Source organism: Pleurodeles waltl, chromosome 12 (genome assembly GCF_031143425.1).
Source record: "Pleurodeles waltl isolate 20211129_DDA chromosome 12, aPleWal1.hap1.20221129, whole genome shotgun sequence".
Taxonomy (NCBI): domain Eukaryota; kingdom Metazoa; phylum Chordata; class Amphibia; order Caudata; family Salamandridae; genus Pleurodeles; species Pleurodeles waltl.
Genome location: NC_090451.1, coordinates 213,152,913 through 213,177,373, shown reverse-complemented (window position 1 = coordinate 213,177,373; position 24,461 = coordinate 213,152,913). Strand labels below are relative to the sequence as shown.

At 44.6% G+C, this 24,461-nt stretch overlaps 1 protein-coding gene across 1 annotated transcript in view; it reads right to left on the bottom strand.

The window, feature by feature from the left end:
• Positions 1-24,461, bottom strand: part of DPEP1 (dipeptidase 1) — a 142,583-nt gene that overhangs the window by 10,564 nt on the left and 107,558 nt on the right. The gene's annotated exons all lie outside the window — the stretch shown is intronic.

The window sequence follows — 24,461 nt, the reverse complement described above, 5'->3', positions numbered from 1 at the left end:
TTTCTCAGTACAAGCCACCAAGCTCTGTGTAAAATCTGTCAGCATTAGGATGGTCTTCCCCCTAACCTTTTGCCTTCTTACCTCTTGTTGTGCTGAATTTCTTTTTGTTGGCCTTAGGATTATGTGCACATTACCAATGCTAACCAGTGATAAAATGCCTGTGCTCACTCCCTAAAACATGGTAAAATTGGTTTATACTTGATTGACATATTAAATGTACTTATATGTTCCTAGTAAAGTGGAATATCATATACCCAGGTTTGGTAAATTAAGTGCTATTGGTTGGCAGGACTGTGACTGGGGGTGAATGTTTGATTTGTTCTGCATTCCGTCCATCTTCTGTTGTTTTTGTGTTTGTCGCCCCAAGTGGGAAGGGTATGCCCAGATGTAGGTCCCGTGCTTGCTATGCCACCAGACTCAAGCTAGCCTGGCTGATGAAGGGTGATACCTTGAAACCGGTCCCAGGATGCTTGTTTCTGGTCCAGGGAAGACCTGGCCTGGCAGTTCGGGATGGACTGTTCCCATGGGGAACAGGATCATGACTGATTTGCATATGGCTGGGTCTGAGCTGGAATGGCATGGCAAGCAAAACAACTGATGGATTAAACCCAGATCTGTGATTGGGGGGGGGAATGTTTGATTTGTTCTGCATTCCGTCCATCTTCTATTGTTTTTGCGTTTGTCACCCAAAGTGGGAAGGGTATGCCCAGACGTGGGTCCCATGCTTGCTATGCCACCAGACTCAAGCTAGCCTTGCTGATGAAGGGTGATACCCCGAAACCCGTCCCAGGATGCTTGTTTCTGGTCCATGGAAGACCTGGCCTGGCATTTCGGGCTGGACTGTTCCCATGGGGAACAGGGTCAAGACTGATTTGCATATGGCTGGGTCTGAGCTGAAATGGAATGGCAAGCAAAGAAAACCTGATGGATTAAACCCAGATGTGACTAGGGGTGAATGTTTGATTTGTTCTGCATTCTGTGCAGTTTGAACTGCCAATTCGACTTCGCAAGATAATTCCCTTGCCAAGCCTAATACTTCCTTTTTTATTACAGTTAGGTCACCCATATGGTAGGCTGGACACATACTTTTAGGTATTACATGTCTTGGTATTGAAAACTCACAAATTTGTTTTTAACTTCTGTGAGGCCAATCTCTCCCATCAGATAACACTGTGTTACTTTATTACATTTAATATGTGTTAATGTATGTTTGGGAGCAGGTCAAAATACCATGTTTGGTTTCTAAAGAATTATAATTCAAAATACTGTTTAAAGGTAAAGTCAGATTTCAAGTAAAAATTCCAAAAATGCTACTTTTAGAAAGTTGGCATTTTCTTGCCCTAAATATTTGGTGCCAGCAGCCTCTTCCTGGGTCACATGAATAAGTGTATTAGACAGCCACACAATAGAGGGATTGGGACTTGGCAGGATGGGAGCAAAGCTGTACACAGCCCTGCTTGCACTTCAAAAGACACTGCCTCAGCTCACACTTGAAGAACTTCACACAAGCCTATTGTGACTGCATACAGGCTGGGACCAGGACAGGGAGATAGGAAATAGCAGACACTATGGGGCGGGCGGGGTGGAAGAACTCCAGAACTTTCTTTCGCTTCACCTCAGTGGGGGTACCAGTTATAACCAGCTTTGGCAAAGCAAATAGGCTTTGGCTATAAGACCTATTAGCTTCAGCAATTATTTTTAGCCATGCTGTACAGAAGCATGGCTGAAAATATTGTAAAAGAAAACTCCTAGGATGTGTATGACGCAGCATTTTGTAGGTGCTCACCTACACAGATGTGCGCACCTACAAAATGAGGTGAGCATTTTTTTTTTTATTTCCAATCCAAGATGGATTAGTAAATAAAAAATTGCACAAAATACACTTTTTTTCATATAGCGCTAATACTTTTTTGATGTAGCACTAAATTGCTTTAAGAAAACCAAACAGGGAGTGGGTTGGAGGTGGGGAGTCGTGGCAGCAACAGCAGTGGTGGTAGTAGCAGAATAGTAGTAGTTACTGTGAAGTCCAAAAAGTATTCAAGAAGCAATCTATTTTTTTTGTCACCTTTTTGAAGATCAGTTTTTTCCCCTGACTGGTATTGTTTTTGCTTTTGCGTTACATAAGCCTATTGCACATTGTGGAACACTTGTTGGTGCCTACCATTCCAAACAACTGCTTAGACTTTGAGCAGCTGAAGAATGATTTTTTCTGTGTTCTCTATGGGTGAAGAGGAAGGGGGAACTTTGCACAAAGGGTAAATTGCATTAGTTTAGCTGATCATGAGAAAATCCAAAGCTGCGTCCAGTAAATGAAATAAACCGGGGCTGCAGTCACGCATTCAAAACATCTCAAGTGTCACATGCTATCTGAAAGGAGCATGTCCGTATTTATTTTATATTTATTTTGCAATTTTATATAGCACAGACGTAGACTGAAGGCATCAGAGCGCTTTACAACAAGCAGGATACATGGGTACACTGGGGTTACAGGTATAGTAATTAAACTCGAACTTTTACATAGGTAGATGTGTGCACGAGTTACCATAAGAGACAGCTACAGCAGTTGGTCAGATGACTTATACAATTAAAGCATTGATTTAGATGGTGGGGTCATATAAGGAAGGTAGTTCAGATTGCGGTAGTGAGAGTATTTATGGCTGGTAGAGGGTGCTTAAACAAGATGTCTGAAATAGGAGGAGTTTGATTTCCTTTTTGAAAGTGTCCCTTTTGTCTCCATTCTTTCTCATATTTTCTGATAAGCTTTCTTCCTTCATAAGGTTCTTACCAGGGCCTAGAGGGTTTTGGCCTGGATAATATGCACTTCTGGGGTTCACATTTGTCTATAAAGGATTCCATGCAATAGTTGTACTTGTCGGCGGCCTTCTTAAAATCAAGATGAGGTGTAATCAAACTCAGGGTGGGAAGGGTCGTGATGGCCATGGCTTCTGTGTCAAGGATGGATGTGTCCCTGAACCATATTTTCTCTTTCTTGGGTTGCTGTATGTTTTGGTATAAGACCTGCATAGGGAGAACGGAATATGCATGTGGTCAGACCAGTGGACTGGAATGGGGTCATACGTTTTTAGGTTGGGGGAATTAGAGATTATCAAGTCCACAAGGGTGCCTTTGTGGTGTGCAAGTTTAAGGCAGTGTTGTTGGAGATTATTGGCATTGAGAAAGGAGGTAAAAGTGTCCTCAAAATTGTTGCCCACACCTCCCCTGTGGATGTTCAAGTCGCCAAGCAAGATATTGTTGTCTGAGCTGATAAGTTGTGAGGTGAAGAAATCCATGCATTCCTCAATGATATGTTGTTTTGACCTGGTGGATGGTAAATCACACTCAATCTGAGGTTGAATGTAATGGATGTGGACAGTTCCACTGACATGTATTCGGAAGACTGAAAATTAGTTTGTGGGAGGGTCCTGTGAATAAGTGTAAGACCTCCACCACGTCTACCTTCCTGGTTGCAATGCAAAATGGTGTAGTTGGGAGGAAGTAGAGGTCTAGAGTGTGGTTAGATTGAGCCACGTTTCCACGTAACTCTCTAGGTGATAGAGTAGGTCTGAGTTGTCTAGGGGTGACTGTATCCATCTGGGTCGGTAGGCGGCTGTCTCTCAGTATGCTGGGGCAGCCATCCAGACGGGAAGGCTAGCCATCCATTCTTGTACTGGAGTTTTTGCTTTCAGAGATTAGATCAAAATCATTTAATTTTTTTTAATTTGGGCTAAGTTTTAAATGGTGGTTGGACATCCAGTTACGAATCTTTAAGAATGTTTTTGAAAGCAGGGTAACATCTTCCAGGATGAGATTTTCATGTGTATTTGATTGTCAATGGCGGAGATGTGGAAAAGAATCCCAGAGTTTCTGTGGATGACATAGTGAATCTAGGTAGAGGTTAAAGAGGGTAGGGGAGAGGATTGAACCTTGAGGTTAGCTTGGCATTCTGGCACTTGTATACTGCTAAATAAGCTATTCATACTTCACAAGGCACAACTTTTACTCTCTACACATGGCACTTTAAATACTGTACCCCATATTTGGATCTATTTTGTCTATTTCTGTCGCAGCTTTTAAAATTCTGAGTGGTCTTCCATAATTTGCCCATTTATATTTACTGAATATCCGCCAAATGGCCGTAAATGCAAATGCTGTGAAAATTAAATCACTGCCAGCTGGAGGATTTAATTGTATTAGAATGGAGAAAATCCACAGGGTCCAATGCATTCAAGCTACTAGCTTTCACCATGCTTCAGAAAATAAAGTAGAAAAGTCACAAACAGAGAGCAATTCATCCGCCAATGAGCAGCTTCAAGACTGGACTGCCCTCCTGCAGAGAGGTTATAGAGGCCGGAAAGCACAGTTAAATGAGATTAATTAAACCAGTGTGGGACCAGTGACTGGAAGTGAAACGTCTATACTGTCCCCTCCTTCAGGGGCTATACCATTGGCACTAAATTTTGACTTGTTTGTTTAAAACATCTTTATAGCGCACAGAATCATGCGTTTCTTTGCAGACAAATGTCCTCAACTGTATCTGCACAGGAACAACACATAAGAGAAACACAAAATGGAAAGTCAGCAAGGGTTGCAAAAAAACATGCATTGGCAAAGCCAATCGGTCTCACACATGCAAAAGCTATTGGGTTTGCCAATATGTATTAGTCATTTTGCACAGCAGCGTGGCTGCTGCTCAGCAGGACGAATAGTTAGTGGGGTATAGGAGACTGGTGTGTCGTGAAGTGGATTAGAGTGGTGTGGAATGGTGTGAAGTGGTGTAGAGTAGAGTTTAGTGGTGTGGCTTGTCAAAGTGGTGTGGAATGTTGTCGAGTGGAATGGCAGAGTGTCGTGGAGTGGTGGAGAGCAGAATGGAGTGGCATAGAGGGTGTTGCATAGAGTGGAGTAGAGTGGAGTAGAGTGATGCAGAATCACAGAATGAAGTGATGTAAGAAAATGGCATGGCAGACTGCAGTAGAGTGTTGTAGAGCAGATTGAAGTGGCAAAGAGTGGAGTAGCGTGTCGTAGAACAGAGTGGAGTAAAGTGGCAAGAAGTGTTATAGAGGGGTAGCATTGGGTGGAGTAAAGTGTTGTAGAGTTGAGTGGCATTGCATGGAATAGAGATTTGTGGGGTAGAGTGTCACAGAGTGGAGCATTGTAGAGTGTAGTGTCAGAGTGAAGTGGCATAAAGTACAATGGTGCAGAGTAGATTGCCATAGAGTGCATTAATTTTGAGTAAAGAGGTGTAGAGTGCATTGGCGTAGAGAGCAGTGATGTAGAGTATAGTTTTGTAGAGTGTTGCTGAGAAGAGTGCAGTTACGTAGAATAAATTGTTTCAGAGTTGAGTGAAGTGGCATGGAGTGGTTCAGGGTACAATAGAGTTGTGCAGGGTACAGTGCAGACGGGTAGAGTGGTGTGGCATAGAGTAGAGTGGTTCTGATTTCAGTAGCGTGTGGTGGTACAAAATAGATTAAAGTGGCGTGGAGGGATGCAGAGTGTAGTGACATAGAGTTCATTAGTGTAGATTGAAGTAGAGTTGAGTGGTGCAGAGTGGAGTGCAGTGGTGCAGAGTAAAGTGATGCAAAGTAGAATAGTGTGGCATAAAGTGGTGTAGCTTCCAGTGGCGTAGAGTGCAGTGGTGCAGAGATGAGAAGCATTAGGTTTAGTGGCAGAGAATTCACGTAGAATGTAGGGACAGCACGCAATAGTGTAGAGTGGCATAGCAGTGGTTTAGAGGGCAGTGGTGCACTGTAGTGAGGTGTTGAGTTCAGTGGCGGAGAGTGCAGACTTACTGAGTAGATTGTCATAGAGTGGTGCAGAGAGCAGTGATGTTGAGTACAGTTGTGCAGAGTAGAGTACAGTAGCTTATCGTGCAGTGGTGTAGAATGCTGTAGAGTATATTGGCATTGAGTTCACTAGTTTTGAGTAAAGTTGTGTTTAGTGCATTGGTGTAGAGTGCTGTGATTTAGAATACAGTGGTGTAGAGTGGTGCAGCATAGAATGCAGTGATGCACAGTTCAGTCTCAGAAAGTGCAATGTTATAGAGTAGACTATTGTAGAGTGCAGTAGTGTATAGCAGAGTGGACTAGAGTACATTGGCATGGAGTATAGTGGTGTACAGTGTTGTGGAGAGCATTGGCATGGATTACAATGGTGCAGAGTAGAATGAAGTAGCATACAGTGCCGCGGCGTAGAGCACAGTGGCATACAGTGCAGTGGTATAAAGTGTTGTAGAGTAGAGTGCAGTTGCGTAGAATGCAGTGGTGCAGAGCATGTTGGCGTAGAGTGCATTGGTTTTAAGAAAAGTGGTGTAGAGTGCAGTGGTGCTAGATGCAGTGGCATACAGTAGATTGTTTGAGTAGAGTGTAGTGGTGCATAGTAGAGTACAGTGGTGTAGAGTACAGTGCTGAGTAGATTAGAGTAGTAGATTGGCATAGAATACACTAGCACAGAGTGGAGAGGTACAGAGTATAATGCATTGGCAAATAGTGCGGTGGTGCAAAGTGGAGTGGTGTAGTGTGAAGGCAAAGAATTCAGTGGTGAAAAGTAGAGTACTGTGGGATATGGTGCAATGACATGGAGTAGTGAGGTGTAGAGAGGTGTAAAGTGAAGTGGTGTAGAGTGGAGTGGTGCAGACTAGAGTGCAGTGATACAGAATGGTGTTGAGTGGTATAGTGTGGAGTGGTGCAGAGTGAAGTGGAGTGGCATGGAGTGGAATATGCACAGTGTGGTAGCTCCCTGCCATTACAGACAATTCATCTAATTGAAATGACCATTACATTTGCACAGGCATACAGTTGTATTGATAAAAGTCTACAACACACAAATGATAATGTGTGGAAATGTAATCACCTAAAGTATAGATGTGTTTAGATCGTATTTAAATGTTTGTTTCCACCACATTTCAGAATTACCCCAAAAATTGCTTCATTTGTGCTTTCCTAATTCTGATATATTCTGAAATATCTGCACAGTTCATATACAGACACTTAAATGTTGTTGTGTGCTAGAAAAAAATGACATAGATCGTCTCATTTTGAAGTCAGAGAAAAAAAAGTAAACACCGAGCTTCTTGGAAGACAGAGCCTGATATTTGACCTCTGTCTCTGAATACACAACAAATGTGACAAGATAAGAACAATATTTAAAGGCTTGTTTACAGAAATTGATGCTAGAATACAATAAATATTATTTAGCCAAGCGAAGGGTCAAACTCAAGTTGGACCGCCTAAAACAAATAGAGCCAGTGAACAGAAAGCAAACAAATGTGAGTTACAAACCACAAAGCTAATGGTAAGCAAGTGGCAGAATACATTCTCATGCAAGCTTTCCGAATATCCCCAAGATGTTATTAGCAAAGCAGACAGCACTTCGACCTAAAAATTGATTTAATTGAACATGTTTGTACACTAGTGTGTCTATTAATAGGTGGCAAACTAAAGTACAGATGGGTGGGAGGGGAATGAAGAAATAGTACCTAACTCATTCATGGACATTGACATGATTTATTCATGCCTTTCCTGATTCAAGTTAATCATGTTTCTCATGTGTTCCCACTTTTGATGTAATTTATTTGAGAGACGTGTGCTAGCGCTGTACTCATTACTGAAAACCAGTGGTAGCAGCCAATTATTGTACTATGGTATCTGTACACAGTGGCATGAATAGGAGGGTCTGCTGCTGCTCACTGTTTTCATGTTTGGCTTTATATAAAGGCTCATGTGATTGCTGCTTATTTTAGAGTGCGGCTGGAAGCATTTCAAATGTAACTAGTGTTAATGTAAACACTCCAATACCTTCGGATCGGGTTGAGTTTTCACCATATAAAAATGCCAAAACTAGTACCTCAATCAGAGCAAGAGCAGTGCATGCACACTAATTAAGCTAAATCAATCTGTACTTGGTCCATGCGCCATAGGAAGAAAAGTAAGTGACATTGCCAAATTAGAAGGCAAATGCAAAAACAACAAAGTGATGGATGGAATTCTTGAAAAAATCTCAGTTCCTGGCAATTGGGCCACAACCCAATCCATTGTTTTTTTGCTCACCATGCCACCTCAGTGTGGAATCAATCATATGCAAATCAGTTTTGACCCTGATCCTCATGAGAGCAGCCCAGCGTGAACTGCCAAGCCAGGTCCTCCCTGGCGTGGAACACAAGCAACCTAGGACTGGTTTTGCCCTAGGTAGGACTGTTCTGCTTGGTTCCAGTGGCACGGTGAGCCCCAGATCCACGATAAGGCATACTCAGCACACTTAGGGTGGCAAATGAAAAACAACAAAGTAATGGATGAAATGCTTGAATTAATCTTGCTACGGGCATTCACTCTGGCTGCATAAAAATCAATATTTTTTTGCACACCATGCCACCTCAGTTTGGACCCAGCCATGTGCAAATCAGCCTTGATCCTGCTCCTCATGGAAATAGTTCAGCCCAAACTGCCAGGTCAAGTCCTCCCGGAACACAAGGAATCTAGGACTGGTTTCACCCTAGTTCAGCAAGGTATAGCTTCATTCCAGTGGCACAGGGAGCTTGGAGCCCATGACTGGGCATACCCAGCGCACTTAGGGCAGCAAATGCAAAAACAACAAGGTGATGGATGGGGAAATCCTATAGGAATTAAACTCAGCCATCTGCAATCTCTTGGGCCGCATCCCAATCCATCATTTTTTGCCGGCCATCTCAATTTGGACACAGCCATATGCAAATCAGTCTTGGCCCTGCTCCTCATGGGAACACAGGCAACCTAGGACCAGTTTTGCCCTAGTTAGAGCTCTTCAGCCAGGTATATCAAGCTTGAATTAATCTCAGCCAGTCCTAGGCTGCTTGTATTCAGGTTCAGGGATGACCCGGCTTGGCAGTTTGGGCTGGCATGTTCCTAGTCGAGCAAGGTCAAGACTTATTTGCTTATGGCTTTGTCGAAACTGAGGTAGCATGGTGGGTGAAAAGCGATAGATTGGGATGTGCCCCCAAGCGATTGCCAGTGGCTGAGATTAATTCAAGCATTCCATCCAGCACCTTGTTGTTGTTTAACTTAGAAGGCAGCAATGAAGTGTGATAATGCTGCTAATGAATGGCAAGTAATGGCCGAGCTAAAACCCCCTTGTTAGACCTCTCAGCTCTTGGCATGGTTTCCCCTATCTTTTTGGCTTCTGACCTCCTGTTTTTGATCCTGTGCTGAATTTCGTTTTTGCTAGCTTTAGGACTCTGGGCACTTTACCACTCCTGACCAGTGGTGAAGTGAAAGTGCTCAATCTAAACGGCATTGATGATTGGTTTATCCATGATCAGTATATTTGATTTACTAGTAATTCCCTAGTATAGAGCACCATGTGTGCCCAGGGCCTGTACATCAATTGCTACTACTGGGGCTGCAGAATGATTGTGCCACCCACATGACTAGCCCTGTAATCATGTCTCAGACCCAAACCTTTCCTTTTACTACATGTAAGTCACCCCTAAAGTAAGCCCAAGGCAGCCCCATGGGCAGGGTGCAGTGTTTTTAAAAGGTAGGACATACGCTGGTGTGTTTTACATGTACTGATAGTGAAATACTGGTAACTTCATTTTTTACTATTGCAAGACCTTTCTCTCCCATAGGGTAACATTAGGATTGGCTTGAAATACCTTTTAAAGATCATTTCCCATTGGGAGCAGATAGAGATAAGGAGTTTGGGGTCTCTGAACTCATAATGTCAAAATACATTGTTTGATGAAGTTGGTTTTTGAATTGTAAGTTTGAAAATGCCACTTTTAGAAAGTGGGCCTTTTCTTGATTAACCATTCTGTGCCTCTGCTTATCTGCTGAATATACGTCTGGGTCAGACTGATAGTTGGGCTGTTTGTGTATTCACTCTAGAAAGTCACACAAAGGGAGCTGAGGTGTGCCCTGCATATCCTGATGAGTCTTCCTGAGCTAGAGCAGTGGGAGGAGCTGACACTTGCACCTGAATAGGGCTGTGCCTGTCTTGGCACAAAGCAGTCTCCAACCCCCTGGAGTGTGTCTGAGGTCAGGGCAGGAAAGGTAGGGTCTTGTGCACTACAAAGACGTCTCTTTGAAGTTTACCTACTTCAAAGACAGAAATGGGTGTAAGTACTGGACCTCTGATCTCACAAAGTTTGAATCCTTCTAGACTGAGTGCATTCTGCCAGAAAGAAGGGCTGGATGCTGTAGGAGGGACTCCCACTCTGCCTGTTGCTTTGCTGTGCTGGCCTGCTGCTTCTGTCCTGGGAGTGAAAGGACTGGGCTTTGCTTTCTACATCTTGCTTCCAAAGGTTCTCCAAGGGCTTGGACTGAGCTTGCCTCTGGTTAAGAAGTCTCAGGGATATCAAAGACTTCATCTGCCAGCACCTGGGCTCGCTTGGTGAGAGTCCTGGCTTGCCAACTGGTGCCAAATCCAGTTCCTGGGCCTTGAGAGTGAGTTCTGGTGCAACCAAGAAGAAACCAAGCACAACGTCTTTAGAGCGACTTCGGAACTGGTACCACTGTCCGACTCCATGCTGCTGCCTGCACTGGAGCCATGGTCCCCGATCAGAGGCACGACTACGACTGACGTCGCAAGCCCGACACTGCCACAGCACCTCCGAAGCCCTGTCACAGCATGAGTCCCGAGTGTCATGTCACCGATGCCAGTGACACCCTACTCCGACTCCGCCACAGCACCTGTGGCCCTGTGGTGTGACTGTGACACTGAAAAGTCGATGCCTCGTATCTTGACCTGCTTGATTTATCGACCCCACTGGGTCATAAGGAACTGATGCCTCGACACCAATGCCACATCACCGCCCCTGCAACCATAACAAAACCAACGTTTCACCTCCTCTGTCTAGCAGTATGGATCCAATACCTCCCCTCCCTGGTAGCAGTATGGAACTGACGCCGCACCTGCCCCCTGCGACACCTCCCCTCCCCGACTCTGTGCAACATCTTTGTTTCCTCGTCTTTCAAGGTACTGTGCCTGGTGTCCATGAGACTCCGTGACTGGCCTTCACTCCCTTGCGAGTGGCGTCAGACTGTTAGGGAACAACTCCGTCAAGATGTCATGATAGCCCCAGTTGAAGCTATTGTGTTTCTAAGCACTTTACTGAGATTTAATCTTTGAAAATTCCTATTTTTGCTTGTGTATGTTGGATTGTTGTCATTGTGGTCTTGTTTTACTCAGATAAATATTGGCTATTTTCTAAACTGGCGTGGAGTACTTTTGTGGTGTTTTCACTGTGTTACAAATACTTAGCACATACTGATAAGCCTGATTGCTTGAGCCAAGCTACCATGGGGGTGAGCAGGGGTTATCTTAGCTGGGTGACTCCTTTACCCTAACTAGAGTGAGGGTCCCTACTTGGACAGGGTGAAAACCACTGCCAACTAGAGACCCAATTTCTAACACCCCTTTTTAGAGTTATTTTTTTATACAATAGGTCACCAAGCAACAGCGCATGCTGGCTGCCTTCAGACCCACTCTACAGTTAATTTCTGGACCTGTGGAAGGACTCTCATAGGACTGCCCTGCTGCTTGAGACCTGCTTTTCAGCTTGAACCCAGGACTTCCAGAGTGACTCCAAGAGCTAGTTGGCTAGCCTCTAGTCAGAGCCTCGGGGACAGAAAAGGTCCCAACCATATTGAACCCACACCTGGACCCAGCCTGCATGAGCCATGACCCTCCAAGTGGTGTCCTTTCAGTTCTGGACACATGGAAGTGGTGCTGAAGGTGACCAGATTGTCCAAATCCCAAATTTGGGAATTAAAAACATTTTCTGCTAAAAAGTGTTCTGAAAACTGAGAGGAGACCAGGACCTACCTGCTTGCTGATCCACCCAAGGTGCATCACTGGTTGGCCTGACTCCGTTGTAGCTCCCGCTATGTTCTTCTCTGCAGCAGCAAATCCTGTTGAACAGCTCCTTGCAAAAGGGGTATCCAGCTCGTGGGGCCCTCATCAGGTACAGCCTGCAGCTTTATCCCTCTGGAGATCTTTGACTTCCAAAAAAGAGACTAAAGGGCAGATTTATGAAAAGTGGCGCTGCACATAGTGCAGCGCCACTTTTCTTGCGACCCTTAGCGCGCCCCCTTACGCCACCATGGTGGCCCTTTATTTAAAATACGGCGCACGATGGCGGTAGTTAGGGGGACAAGTGTAATAATTTTTTATGCTAGTCCACCGCTTTGCAGGATTAGTATAAAAAATGATGCTGCTAATCCTGTAAAGCACCCAGAGGCCCATTGTAATCAATGGGAGCCTCTTTTTAACATCTGCACTTAGCAGGCATTAAGAAATGTGCCATTTTTATGGCCCCTTCCTAGCGCCGGAATGCCCCCTTTGCATACATTATGCCTGGCGCACGCACAATGTGGCGCAAGGGATTACAAAGTGGCACAATGCAAGCATCGTGCCACTTTGTAAATATGGCGTGGCGTTTTTCCCCTTCCAACGCCACATTAGCGTAAAAAAATGAATCTAATGTGGCATTGGAATGGTGCAAGGCCAGCATAAATCTGGTCCTAAGTCCGACCTTAGAAATCTTCACCACCGCTCCCAGACAATGACACCTCCTCAGACACCACTGGCTGCCTTGCCCTGCTGAACATTACCTTCTCAGACATTTAAAAAAAAAAAAAATCTTCTAATTTTAAAAGGTAAGCAGAGACCGGGCCCAATCCACTTTTTGTATCTGAACCGCGCTTTATAGCAGTCAGCCATAACTTTCGACTTTGCCCCGGTCTTGTTCTATTAGATGTTTGCGGTTGACGCCTCAATATTTTAGATGCTATTTTTCACTTTAAAAACTTTACAAATCCATAACTCCGGTTCTACATATTTCATTTTTATCAGTTTGGTGGCAAATAATGTATTAAAATGTATTCTCTTTTTCTAAATTGATGTGGGAATTTCCTTGTGTTGTGCTTTTACTTTACTACTGTTGCATAAACACATTGCCTTTAAGTTAGGCCTGACTGCTTTTGTACCAAGCTGCTAGAGGGTTAAGCACAGTTGAAGTTTGTGATTTTTGTGATTCACCCTGACAGTGATTGTGGTTGTTGCTTGAGTAGGAATTCACCTCCTTCAACGAGCAGCCCAATTTCTTACACTCTGAAACTCTTTATCATCCAGCATTAGAAGCACCCAGAAGCATAAACACTTCCTTAGACAGATGAAAACATGGTTATGTCCTTGATAAAAGCACCAATGGCAGCCTGGCAACAGAGGCCCAGAAAACAGCCTCATCCCCAAGAGTTTCTTGACATCCCAAAGATGCTCAGATATGGGTAATAACAATGCTCATCCCAACAGATCTCTCCACTTCTATCTCCCTCTAACCACACCAGCTCAGGAACACAACTATACACAAAGGGCCTGATTCTAACTTTGGAGGACGGTGTTAAACCGTCCCAAAAGTGGCGGATATACCACCTACCGTATTACGAGTCCATTATATCCTATGGAACTCGTAATACAGTAGGTGGTATATCCGCCACTTTTGGGACGGTTTAACACCGTCCTCCAAAGTTAGAATCAGGCCCAAAATCTCAGACAACTAAGTGCAGTAACCAGCTAAGCAGGCTACATCATATGAAATACTATAAATGGATCTGCAGAGCTGTTCAAAGCTACCAGTATACTGAAAACCATAAACCTGCGTGTGTGTCTCTCCCACTTCATCATCCAACACACTGCTATGCGCTGCGTCCCACAACACGATAACCGCACCTTGGTGGTCATCACGCATGACACAAACACTTCCCACATAGGATCAAAACAACATCTTTCCAACCACATACCCTACACTGTGTAACATGCTACTGATGTAAGCAAACAATTTAGCACTCCACATAGGGGTACTAACTATATGTAGATGCTGCAGTACAATACCTCTACATGGGTTCTATACCCCTCTGCGTGTGGTTTGGGTCTTATTCCATGAGGTCTAGGTGAAAATGTACCAGCAGTTTGAGTTAGAGGTGGGGGAGCTAACAAATTATCAGGTAGAGCCAACACCAAAGGTCTGGTTGTGCTCTAAAAGCCAGTGGACAAGCAGAGCTCTGAAAAAAGTTGATTTTTAAATCATGCAACAAACATCATGTGAAAATACTATAGTGTCTTCAAAATTCAAATTACAATAGATATTTCTTTAACATGCAGAAGCGTTTCACCTTAGTACATTAGATTATTTTTATGCAGCGAACCCGGATGTTGGCTTTTTAGAGGTGCTCTTGATATGTGATTATGAAGAAAAAGAAGGCCTTGTAAAATAAATTCCTATGATCACACAGTTTGGTGAAAGGGGGAAGCCAGGACTGGTCTCCGGCTTTCTGGTTTCACATTTTGCAGTTCACTCACTAGATGGCTACTTCTTTCTCTCCTTTTTAACACCAAAAGTGTATACTTTGTTTTAATTCTTGATGCATGATGATAGAGCATGGATGCATGTTGTGATAGTATTACTTAATTATTTTGTCATTTTGACACGTTAATACTGTCTGGGCAAAGGTTTCGCCTCATTGATGATAGTGTAACACCCAAACATCGCAATAACCAATTTAACATTGTCAGTCTAACTTTGCAAATTGACTTCGTGGCAGCGTGTCACTGCATATTTAGTTACTTTTGATCGGTTTGACCCAGAAACATTTTTAAATAATCTGCCAACTACGTAGCAGATGATGGATTAAGTGGCAAATGTAGCAAATCCTTAATTTTGTGGGAAAAAGATGTGGCCGCAGAATTGCATAATTCCATTATACCTGAATATACCCAAGCTGCTGCAGGGGTGATTGGCATAAAGTGCGCCATGAGACACCTGTGACCGCCCAACGCACAAGGAGAATATAATTCCTGCTGACCGACCAGATAGGATGCCACTCGAGCAGCAAGGGAGAACCTCCGGAGTAAATGCCTCCTAGGTGCTTACTTCTACATGCCCCTATGTCATCACCTAGACTCCCATGCACGTGTGCGCCTCTGCAGTCCTTCCTCCACAATGCCACAGTGCTCATGACACTGCGAATCTGCTGAGGGCCACTGCAACAGGAGGCAAGACGGCTTTGTTAGTCTACCAGATTGGGAAGGGGAGAGTGTATTATGCCTCACTCGGACTAGTGGGCCCTCGTGTGGTAAACACAGCACCTGCGGTATTGGTGTTTGCCGGTGTGGTGTCAGCACCACAAATACAGCGGATATCGAACCAAGGCTCGCATTGTGCACTGTGCCAAATTCTGTTTCTCCACAGAGTTCTGCCACTTGCCATCAACACCTCCAATGTCGGTCCTTTTTTTTCTTTTCTGTAAGGTAGTGAGGCACACTGACCTCACACATTCCACCTAGAGTTGGAACCCATCAGAAAACTCCTAGACACGCTCAGATTCTTCTGCTTTTCAGACATGATGAGGATGCCAGCCCCTGGCAGAGCCACATTTCTCTCCCAGAGAAAGGCAGGTAGATGGTCATGTTTAATTAGCGCTGATACATTAATAACCAACTGAAATACTCTTTAGACAGCAGAGATGTCCTTCACGTTATACATAGGTTCAGTCCTCACACAGCAGAGGTATCTGAGGTTATAGAGATCTTACAAGGCTGTATCTCAAAAAAGCAGAGCTGGTCCTCTGGTTATTCATATCCTGCAGGGTCAGATCTCACCAGGGAGAGCTATCCCTAGGGTTGTGAAGATGTTACAGGTTCGGACTTTAGACAGTACAGCAGCCCTCAACATACATATCTCATGTTCTGGTAAGAAGCTGACTGGTCTCTAGTAATTTCAGGAGGCGGGTGGTGCCAACGAAACACATCTAAGGCAAAGCAAAGTTGATTACATGTCAGATTTGATTTGCCTGTGCTCCTGAAATGTTGGCCAACCATAAGTCATCGCATGACAAACACTACAAACCAGTACATCAAAAAGGCTGGTAGGACTGGGACAGAGCTAGTCACCTCTCAACATGTCCAACTCAATTGTCATGGACCTCTGAAATGTCAGCAGAGCTTGGGCAGAGGGTGTCACGCAGAATGCACTTTTAAAATGCAGGACTGCCTAGTTTATAGAAGAAACTCAATAGACAGACGCTCAGTTTCCTTTACACGCCATTCCAAACATTCCCTTTCACAGTAATTACTATCTTATTTTTTGTCCTTTTAATGTCTTATCTTCGCCTCCTGTTCTCTCACTTCTTTTTCACACTTTGGGCCTGATTTAAGAAAAGTGTGCAGTGCCATTTTTCTCACAATATGGTGCACCATGGTGGTAGGTAAGAGAGCTATAAATGTTGACGCTAACCCTGCAAAGCCCATTGAGGCCAATTGTAAACAATGGTGTGCATCCTTTTAATGCCTGCTCTGAGCAGGCGTTAAAAGTGCCAAAGAAATGATGCAAAGAAATCTCTTAGAATTCTTTGCGCCATTTTTTCGTGCCCCCTAATGGGGGAATGCCCCTGTTGCATACATTATGTCAAGTGCAGGCATAATGTAACATAAAGGGTTACAAAGTGGCGCAATGCATGCATTGCACCACTTTTAAATTTGGAGCAGCGATTTTGGCCTCGTTGGGCCACATCAAAAAATGGCACTAATTTGGTGCAAGGAGGTGCTAGGAGCTCTTAATTCTGCCCCTTGGTGCTTTGCTAGGCCCAATTTGTATGAACGAAGACACGTTTTTTGTGGCCTTTACATGTTTTATTCAGGAGCTATGAATGACAATCAAAGATCACGACTTTCTATGCGAGTTGGGATTTGGTGTGAAAAATGGAAGTTTCTCAACGCCTTTGATTGGGCTTTGGCTTGGTCGTTGATGAAAAGAAAGCAAGGAAACTCTACAAACTACATCAGGCCCAATAAATGGAAACTATACAAGACTGCACTCTTAATAAAACTTTTGCACACTCCTATGATAATGTGATATTTTATTTCATTATGATACTACATTTTAACGCTGTCCAAACCTGAATTGAGTGCTGACAACCTAATATACATTTCTGTTATGTATAAAGCCACTAGAATTATGTGGTTCTGCGGCCACTACGTTTTCCTGCATAGTTATGGATTTGCAGTATTTGCCATGTAATCCATCGTCTGCTGTATAATCTGCAGATTTTAACACAAAAATATTGTTTATAACTCAAACAGATGAAATGTTACTAAAAACATTGCAACATGTTCCAACGCAGTGGAAGGCCCTTCACAGAGGTTGATTGGTCATCTTTCAGTTGCTTATTGCTTTATTTGGTTGTTAAATTGGTACTAATGAGGTGGAATATTTGCCCAGATAGTGCTACCATGTGTACAAATTACAAAATAATGAATAATTGCTATCACAATATGTGGCTCATTATGCTGCAAAATTTGCCTTTTCTTGCTGCATAATTTAGTCAACCTTGCCACATAATTTGGCCCCCCACTGCCGCATAATTCAAGTGGCTATGGCTATATAGTAAGACCCTCACCCACTCTATTAGTGGCATGTTGCATCATCCGGTCTCATCCTGGTCCCTAGAAACCATGATGGGCTCGATCTCGGGAGAGGGATTACTTTGATATTTCTTTTCAGGGTAGATGGAAAAATTAAAATGCCTGGGGGTGGGGGTGCTACTACATCATTCCTCTATTGTGGGTACCCTTGGTACTGTTAAAAAGGAAAATATGTGGACGCTCACAGATATCATTCTTCCGGCATTCTTCTTGTCAACATGTTTCTGCCCCTTCCCTGGGGCCATAGCCTTCATCAGGACGTGAAGAATACCCCTATCATTTGGTTTTACTGTTGTATCCCTACCAGTCCGGCAGGTGTTTGGGAATTTTTTTAAGCATGCAGGCTTACTTAGCGTGGATCAAACAAAGCACCTGGTACCGTGCCTGTAAACAACATAAACACTCCCATAACTTAAACATCACTCCACACATTTATTGCATCCTTAGTTTTGCCCATTATAAATAAGGAAAGGTAAAATAGCGTATCCAGTAAAATCATACAAGGGCACACACTGCATGCATAAATTGAGGACAGGGCACACAACACTGCAAACTGAAGTGAGAACGTAGTGATTGTCATTTGTCATATACATATCTCTCACCCTATATCTAAATTTTCTGCATCATTCAGGAGCGAGTAGTTGACATACTCCTTTGGTCTCTCACAACACTAGGAAATACCACATAACAGATAATTATATTTGTCTACGATTTCCTTGCCAATGATGATAAATGCTGAAATATATCCTTGACTGTCCATATTTATTGGGAAAAGCAAGAACTGACATCATCAAGGGTGTCCAGTCACTTTAATCCTACATTTACCTTTCCATCTCCAAACTGCCTGTTAAATGTGCTGAAATGGCTACTTCAAGTAGAGCCGGTGTCTGATGGGGTAAGGTGTGCGCAGGTGCACGCATACACAGTGGCACGCATACGCAGCGGCGCGCTGCTGTTGAAGCATCAACACGCTTTAGGAAGTGCAGTTCACATTCATGCTCTGCTTTCTATTGTATATCGATATTCAAGAATCACTGGCTCATTCTTATTTTTAAGTCCCATGGAATACCTTATTTATTTCAAAAGCCTTCCAACATTGTTCTGAAAAAGTTTTTTTCAATGAAGGTGGCTTAAAATGAATAGTGAGATAACAAGGTAAGAAACATTATTTAGTTGGTTTAAATCAATTGCACCATTCATTTTGTATGTGAAAACAATATAGTATTTAGCAAGTACTTGATGTCAATCTGTCGATCTTGGTAGATAATGACTTGATTGTCAGAACATGTGTGGATACTAAATTTGAGATGTTAATATAATTTGTATACCGCAGTGGGGAGCTCATGTGTGCATATATAGGAAGCCACACAGGGCCTAATATTGAGTTGGTTCCAGAGAATTTCATAATTTAGTCCTATAATATTGTTTTTTAAAAGATATAGCCATGCTGTTCTCTTTCCAGACGATTTCCCGATTGGTTGGTATGCTATGAAACCTTATCTATAAAAACCTACTGTCATCTTGTGAAATGCCTGTTGTAAAAAAAAAAAAAGGCTTATTTCCGTCGTTTAGTGGCAACATCTAATATTACTACAGATGTAAATGCGAACTTGTGTTGATGTCATCCCGACCGATTTTAGACCACAAACACATGTGATCATGTTGATTACATTGGAGAAATTGCAATTTGTAAGATTCATACATTTTCAAGAGTTGGTGTGATCTAGATCCAGCCTTTTGGTGTTTTTGTAAATTTGCATATGGAACATTGTGAAAAGAGAAAATGTCCCTGCAACAAACGTAGGTCCCAAAGGGTTTTGCACATACTTATATATACCCTTTAGACTTGTGTTACACTTGAAGAACAAGTTACTTACCTTCGGTAACGCTTTTTCTGGTGGATACACTAGCTACCTGTGGATTCCTCACCTTATGAATTCGTCCTTGCTTCAGCATCCGACTGAAAGTCTTCTTCCTAGCTGTCCACATCGACGAGGACGTCATAATGGCATGGCTCCACGTGACTCCGTCTGACGTCAACGTGCCAATAAGAGGTCCTCGTCGGCGTACTGCCGTCAGTTTCACCTCATTTTTTACATGCCTTTGAGGCAAACAGGTGAGAACCGACCCATCAAAAACCGTAAAGAAAGATATATATACACACACACACAATAACATCTTCCATAGAACTCATATATTTACATAGATACATAAAAATACATATATATATATATATATATATATACACACACACAAATAAATATATATCTCCAGAGAAACAAAAAATCAACCACTGCAAGATAACTGTGAATTCAGGCAGGCGGGAGGGACTGTGAGGAATCCACAGGTAGCTAGTGTATCCACCAGAAAAAGCGTTACCGAAGGTAAGTAACTTGTTCTTCTGATGGATACAACTACCTGTGAATTCCTCACCTTATGAATAGAGTCCCAAAGCTGTACCGCACTCAGTGGTGGGTGCCCGCCTGATTACACCAAGAAATCTTGCAATACTGAACAAGCAAAATGATCATCCCTCCTCACTTCAGAGTCCAAACAATAATGTTTTACGAAGGTATGGAGGGACGCCCAAGTTGCCACTTTGCATATATCTACTAATGGAACTCCTCTCGCTAGGGCCGAGGAAGCAGACTTAGCCCTAGTAGAATGGGCCCTGATACCATCAGGAGGGACTTTCTTCGCCAGAGAGTAACACATTTTTATACACAAGATGACCCACCTGGAGAGTGTTCGTTTCTGGACCGCTCTGACCTTTCGCTGTCCAACATACCCTACGAACAGCTGATCATCCAAGCGAAAGTCTTTAGTCCTCTCCAGGTAGAAACTCAGCGCCCTCTTAGGGTCCAGCCTATGGAGCCTCTCTTCATCTTTAGAAGGGTGGGGAGGAGGGTAGAACGAGGGAAGGGTGATAGACTGCCCTATATGAAAGGGAGTGACAACCTTTGGCAGAAAAGCCACCCTGGTTTTCAGCACCACTTTATCAGGGAAAAACATGGTAAAAGGAGGTTTAACAGAAAGGGCTTGAAACTCCCCAACCCTCCTAGCAGATGTGATCGCAATTAAGAAAACAGTCTTTAAGACCAAGTATCTCAACGGACATGAATGCATGGGCTTGAAAGGCGAACCCATCAAAAACGTTAATACCAGATTCAAGTCCCACTGAGGCATGTGAAAGGGCGTGGGAGGAAACTTATTCACTAAACCTTTAATAAACCTATTTACAATTGGAGATTTAAACAAAGAAGGTTGGTCCGGAAGGCAAAGAAAAGCCGACAGAGCCGCAAAATAACCTTTAACCGTAGCTACTGTACAGCCTTTCTTTGCTAAACTAAGAGCAAACAATAGAATATCAGAAAGGTGGGCCTTCAAGGGATCTTTTTGATTCTCCCCACACCAAACCACAAATTTTGCCCACCTGCCGGCATAAATGGATTTAGTGGAGTGTCGCCTGGACGATAGAATATTATCCACTACATCCGGTGGGAGAGAAAACAAACTCAGGTTGCCCCGTTCAATCTCCAGGCATGAAGGTGCAGGCTCTGGAGGTAGGGGTGTAGAACCTGCCCCTGCGACTGTGAGAGGAGGTCTGCCCTGAGCGGGAGACGGAGCGGAGGGCATTGAAAGAGTTGAAGCAGGTTGTATACCATACCCTTCTCGGCCAGTCCGGTGCCACCAAGATGACTTGGGCCCGGTCTTGACGAATCTTCCTCAAAACCCGAGGAATCAAGGGTATGGGGGGAAACGCGTAAAGCAACTGGCCGCTCCAGGACATCTGAAACGCATCCCCCAATGCTCCTTGCAACGGATACTGGAGGCTGCAGAACAATGGGCAATGCGCATTCTCTCGAGTGGCGAATAAATCCACCTGAGGAGTACCCCACATCCTGAAGCTGTGGAGGACCAGATCTGGATGGAGACGCCACTCGTGATCTATCGAGAAGTGACGACTGAGACCGGCCGCACGTACATTCAGAACTCCAGCCAAATGATTCGCTATTAAGCAAATCTGATGGTCTTGAGCCCAGGACCAGAGTCGCAGGGCTTCTCTGCAGAGAAGGTATAACCCTAATCCTCCCTGCTTGTTTATATACCACATTGCGGTAGTGTTGTCTGTTAAGATCTGAACTGACCGACCGCGAAGGGAAGGGAGGAAGGCCTTGAGCGCCAAACGTACAGCCCGCAATTCCAACAGATTGATATGCAACATCTGTTCCGCTGGAGACCAATGACCCTTGATCTCCAGGTTTCCCAGATGAGCTCCCCACCCTAGAGTGGAAGCATCCGATATCACTGTGGCCACCGGAGGCGGCAGTGAAAAAGGTTTTCCTTGGGAAAGGTTGCCGTCCACTGTCCACCAATGAAGATCCGCTACAGCGTCCTTGGAGATCTTTATTGAGTCCTTGAGATCTCCTTTGTGCTGAAACCACTGCCTGCGGATGCACCACTCAAGAGTCTTCATATGCCAGCGAGCGTGAGTGACCAACAGAATGCAAGAAGCAAACAGACCTAGCAGGCGTAAGACCTTGAGGACTGGAACTGCCGCTCCAACTTGAAACAATGGAATCAGCGCCTGAATGTCCCGAACCCGCTGAGGCGGGGGGTAGGCCCGAAACATTGTTGTGTCCAGTACTGCCCCTATGAACAGGAGGCGTTGAGAGGGCTCCAGGTGAGATTTGGGCACATTTACAGAAAAACCCAGATCGAACAACAATTGGGTTGTCATTCGCAGATGAGACAACACAAGCTCTGGAGACTTGGCTTTGATCAACCAATCGTCCAGGTAGGGAAAAACCGCTACTTCCCTCCTTCTGAGATGTGCTGCAACAACCGCCATCACCATCGGAAAAACCCGAGGTGCTGAAGGAAGTCCAAACGGAAGGACCGCAAACTGGTAGTGTTGCGTTCTGACCACAAACCGGAGATACTTCCTGTGCGACTTGATTATCGGAACATGAAAGTACGCATCCTGCAAGTCGACAGACACCATCCAGTCTCCTTTGTTCAACGCCAATAGCACCTGCGCTAGGGTCAGCATTTTGAATTTTTCCTGCTTGAGGAACAATTTCAAAATCCTCAAGTCTAGGATCGGCCTTAAACGACCATCCACTTTGGGAATCAGGAAATATCTTGAATAACACCCCTGACCCCTTTCCTGCAACGGCACCAACTCTATAGCGCCCTTTGCCAACATGGTTACAACCTCCTGTTGCAACAACAGAAGATGGTCTTCTGAACAAAAGGAGGGACGGGGGGAAAGGGAGGAGGGAACTCCTGAAAGGGGAGAGCATAACTTTTTTCCACAATTCTTAGCACCCACGAGTCTGTTGTAATCGACTTCCATTTCTGCAGAAAAAGACTCAATCTTCCCCTAAAGGAGAAGTATGGATGATAAAGTGGGGAAAACTAGGGCTGCTTCTGCTGTTGTCCACCAGAGGAGGAGGATGAAGATGACAGCTGCTGGGCTGGCCCTCTAGCTCTACCCCTACCCCGCCATCTAAAGGCACGATAGGGCGGATTGGCAGGCTGCTGGGCGAAGGACTGCAACCTCCGAAAGGCAGAGCCATGAGTGAACCCCCAAAACCTGCGAAATGGTCTATAAGAAGTTGTAGCAGAGGTCTGTAAGCCTAAGGACTTAGCTGTCGCCCGACAGTCCTTAAACCGTTCAAGGGCAGAGTCCGCCTTGTCCCCAAACAGCTTTTCCCCATCAAATGGTAGATCCATTAAGGTGGATTGAACATCAGAAGAAAAACCAGAGGACCTTAACCAGGCATGCCTCCTAGTAGCGACAGATGTTCCCATGGCCCTGGCTATCGAATCCGAAGTGTCCAGGCCAGATTGTATAATTTGTTGAGCAGCCGCCTGCGCATCCATAAAAAGGGATCCAAACGACCTCTGCATCTCCTGTGGCAGATCCTTTGCCATCTCCTTAGCGGAGTCCATAAGGGTGTGGACGTATCTGCCTAGCACACAGGTAGAATTATTAGCCTTAAGCGCCATACTGCATGATGAAAAGATCTTCTTCGAAGACTGCTCCATCCTCTTGGACTCCCTATCAGTTGGGACTCCAGGGAATGTTCCAGGAGCAGACTTCGCAGGAACATGACGCCTGGACTACCAAGCTTTCCGGAGTTGGATGTCGTGATAGAAAAAACGGATCTCCTGGTGCGCCCCTATGTCTCCTTGCCACTGCCCTGTTCACTGCAGGAGTTGTTACTGGCTTCTTCCATAAGTCTAATAAAGGCTCAGTTAAAGCCTCATTGAAAGGCAGCAAAGGGTCAGCACTGGACGAAGAGGGATGCAGTACCTCTGTGAGCAGGTTAGTTTTCACCTCCGCCACAGACAAAGGCAAGTCCAGGAACTCTGCTGCCTTCCTCACCACTGTATGGAAGGAAGCGGCCTTTTCTGTAAACTCCCCCAGAGACGCAATGTCCCACTCCAGGGAAGTATCAAGACCACTTGCAGTGGCTAGACCCTGGAACTTATCCGAAGGCTCAATCTCTCCTTCCTCCAGCTGTCTATATTTCTCCTCCTCCAAAAGTCTTAATGCCTTCCTACGAGATCGAAGATGTGTCTCTAGGGCCGGCGTCGATAAAGAGTCCATCGACGCCGACGACTTCGAACCTCGAAAAGGCTCAGGAAGAGATGGGTGACTCCTAGTCTCACCCGCGCCGACACGGACTCCAACGAAGACCTTCGCTGAGTCGGTTGGCAGGAAGTTGATGGAGCCGGTCTGGAAGGAGACATCATCGACGTCGGATGGCGCGGTGATGGAGTCGGCTGATATGATGGAGGATCCACTGTCACAAGAGGGGAAGTCCCGCTAGGGGATACCCTCGGCGCTGAACTGACAGTCTCCGTAGGGCAAAAGGGCATGAATGGAGCCGCCTTGTACGCACCGGAGAGCCCAAATCAAACACCAATGGCCCCGTGGGACCCACTGGTGCACCAGCAGGGGCCATGGATTGAAACACGGCATACATTGCATTAAAAAATGC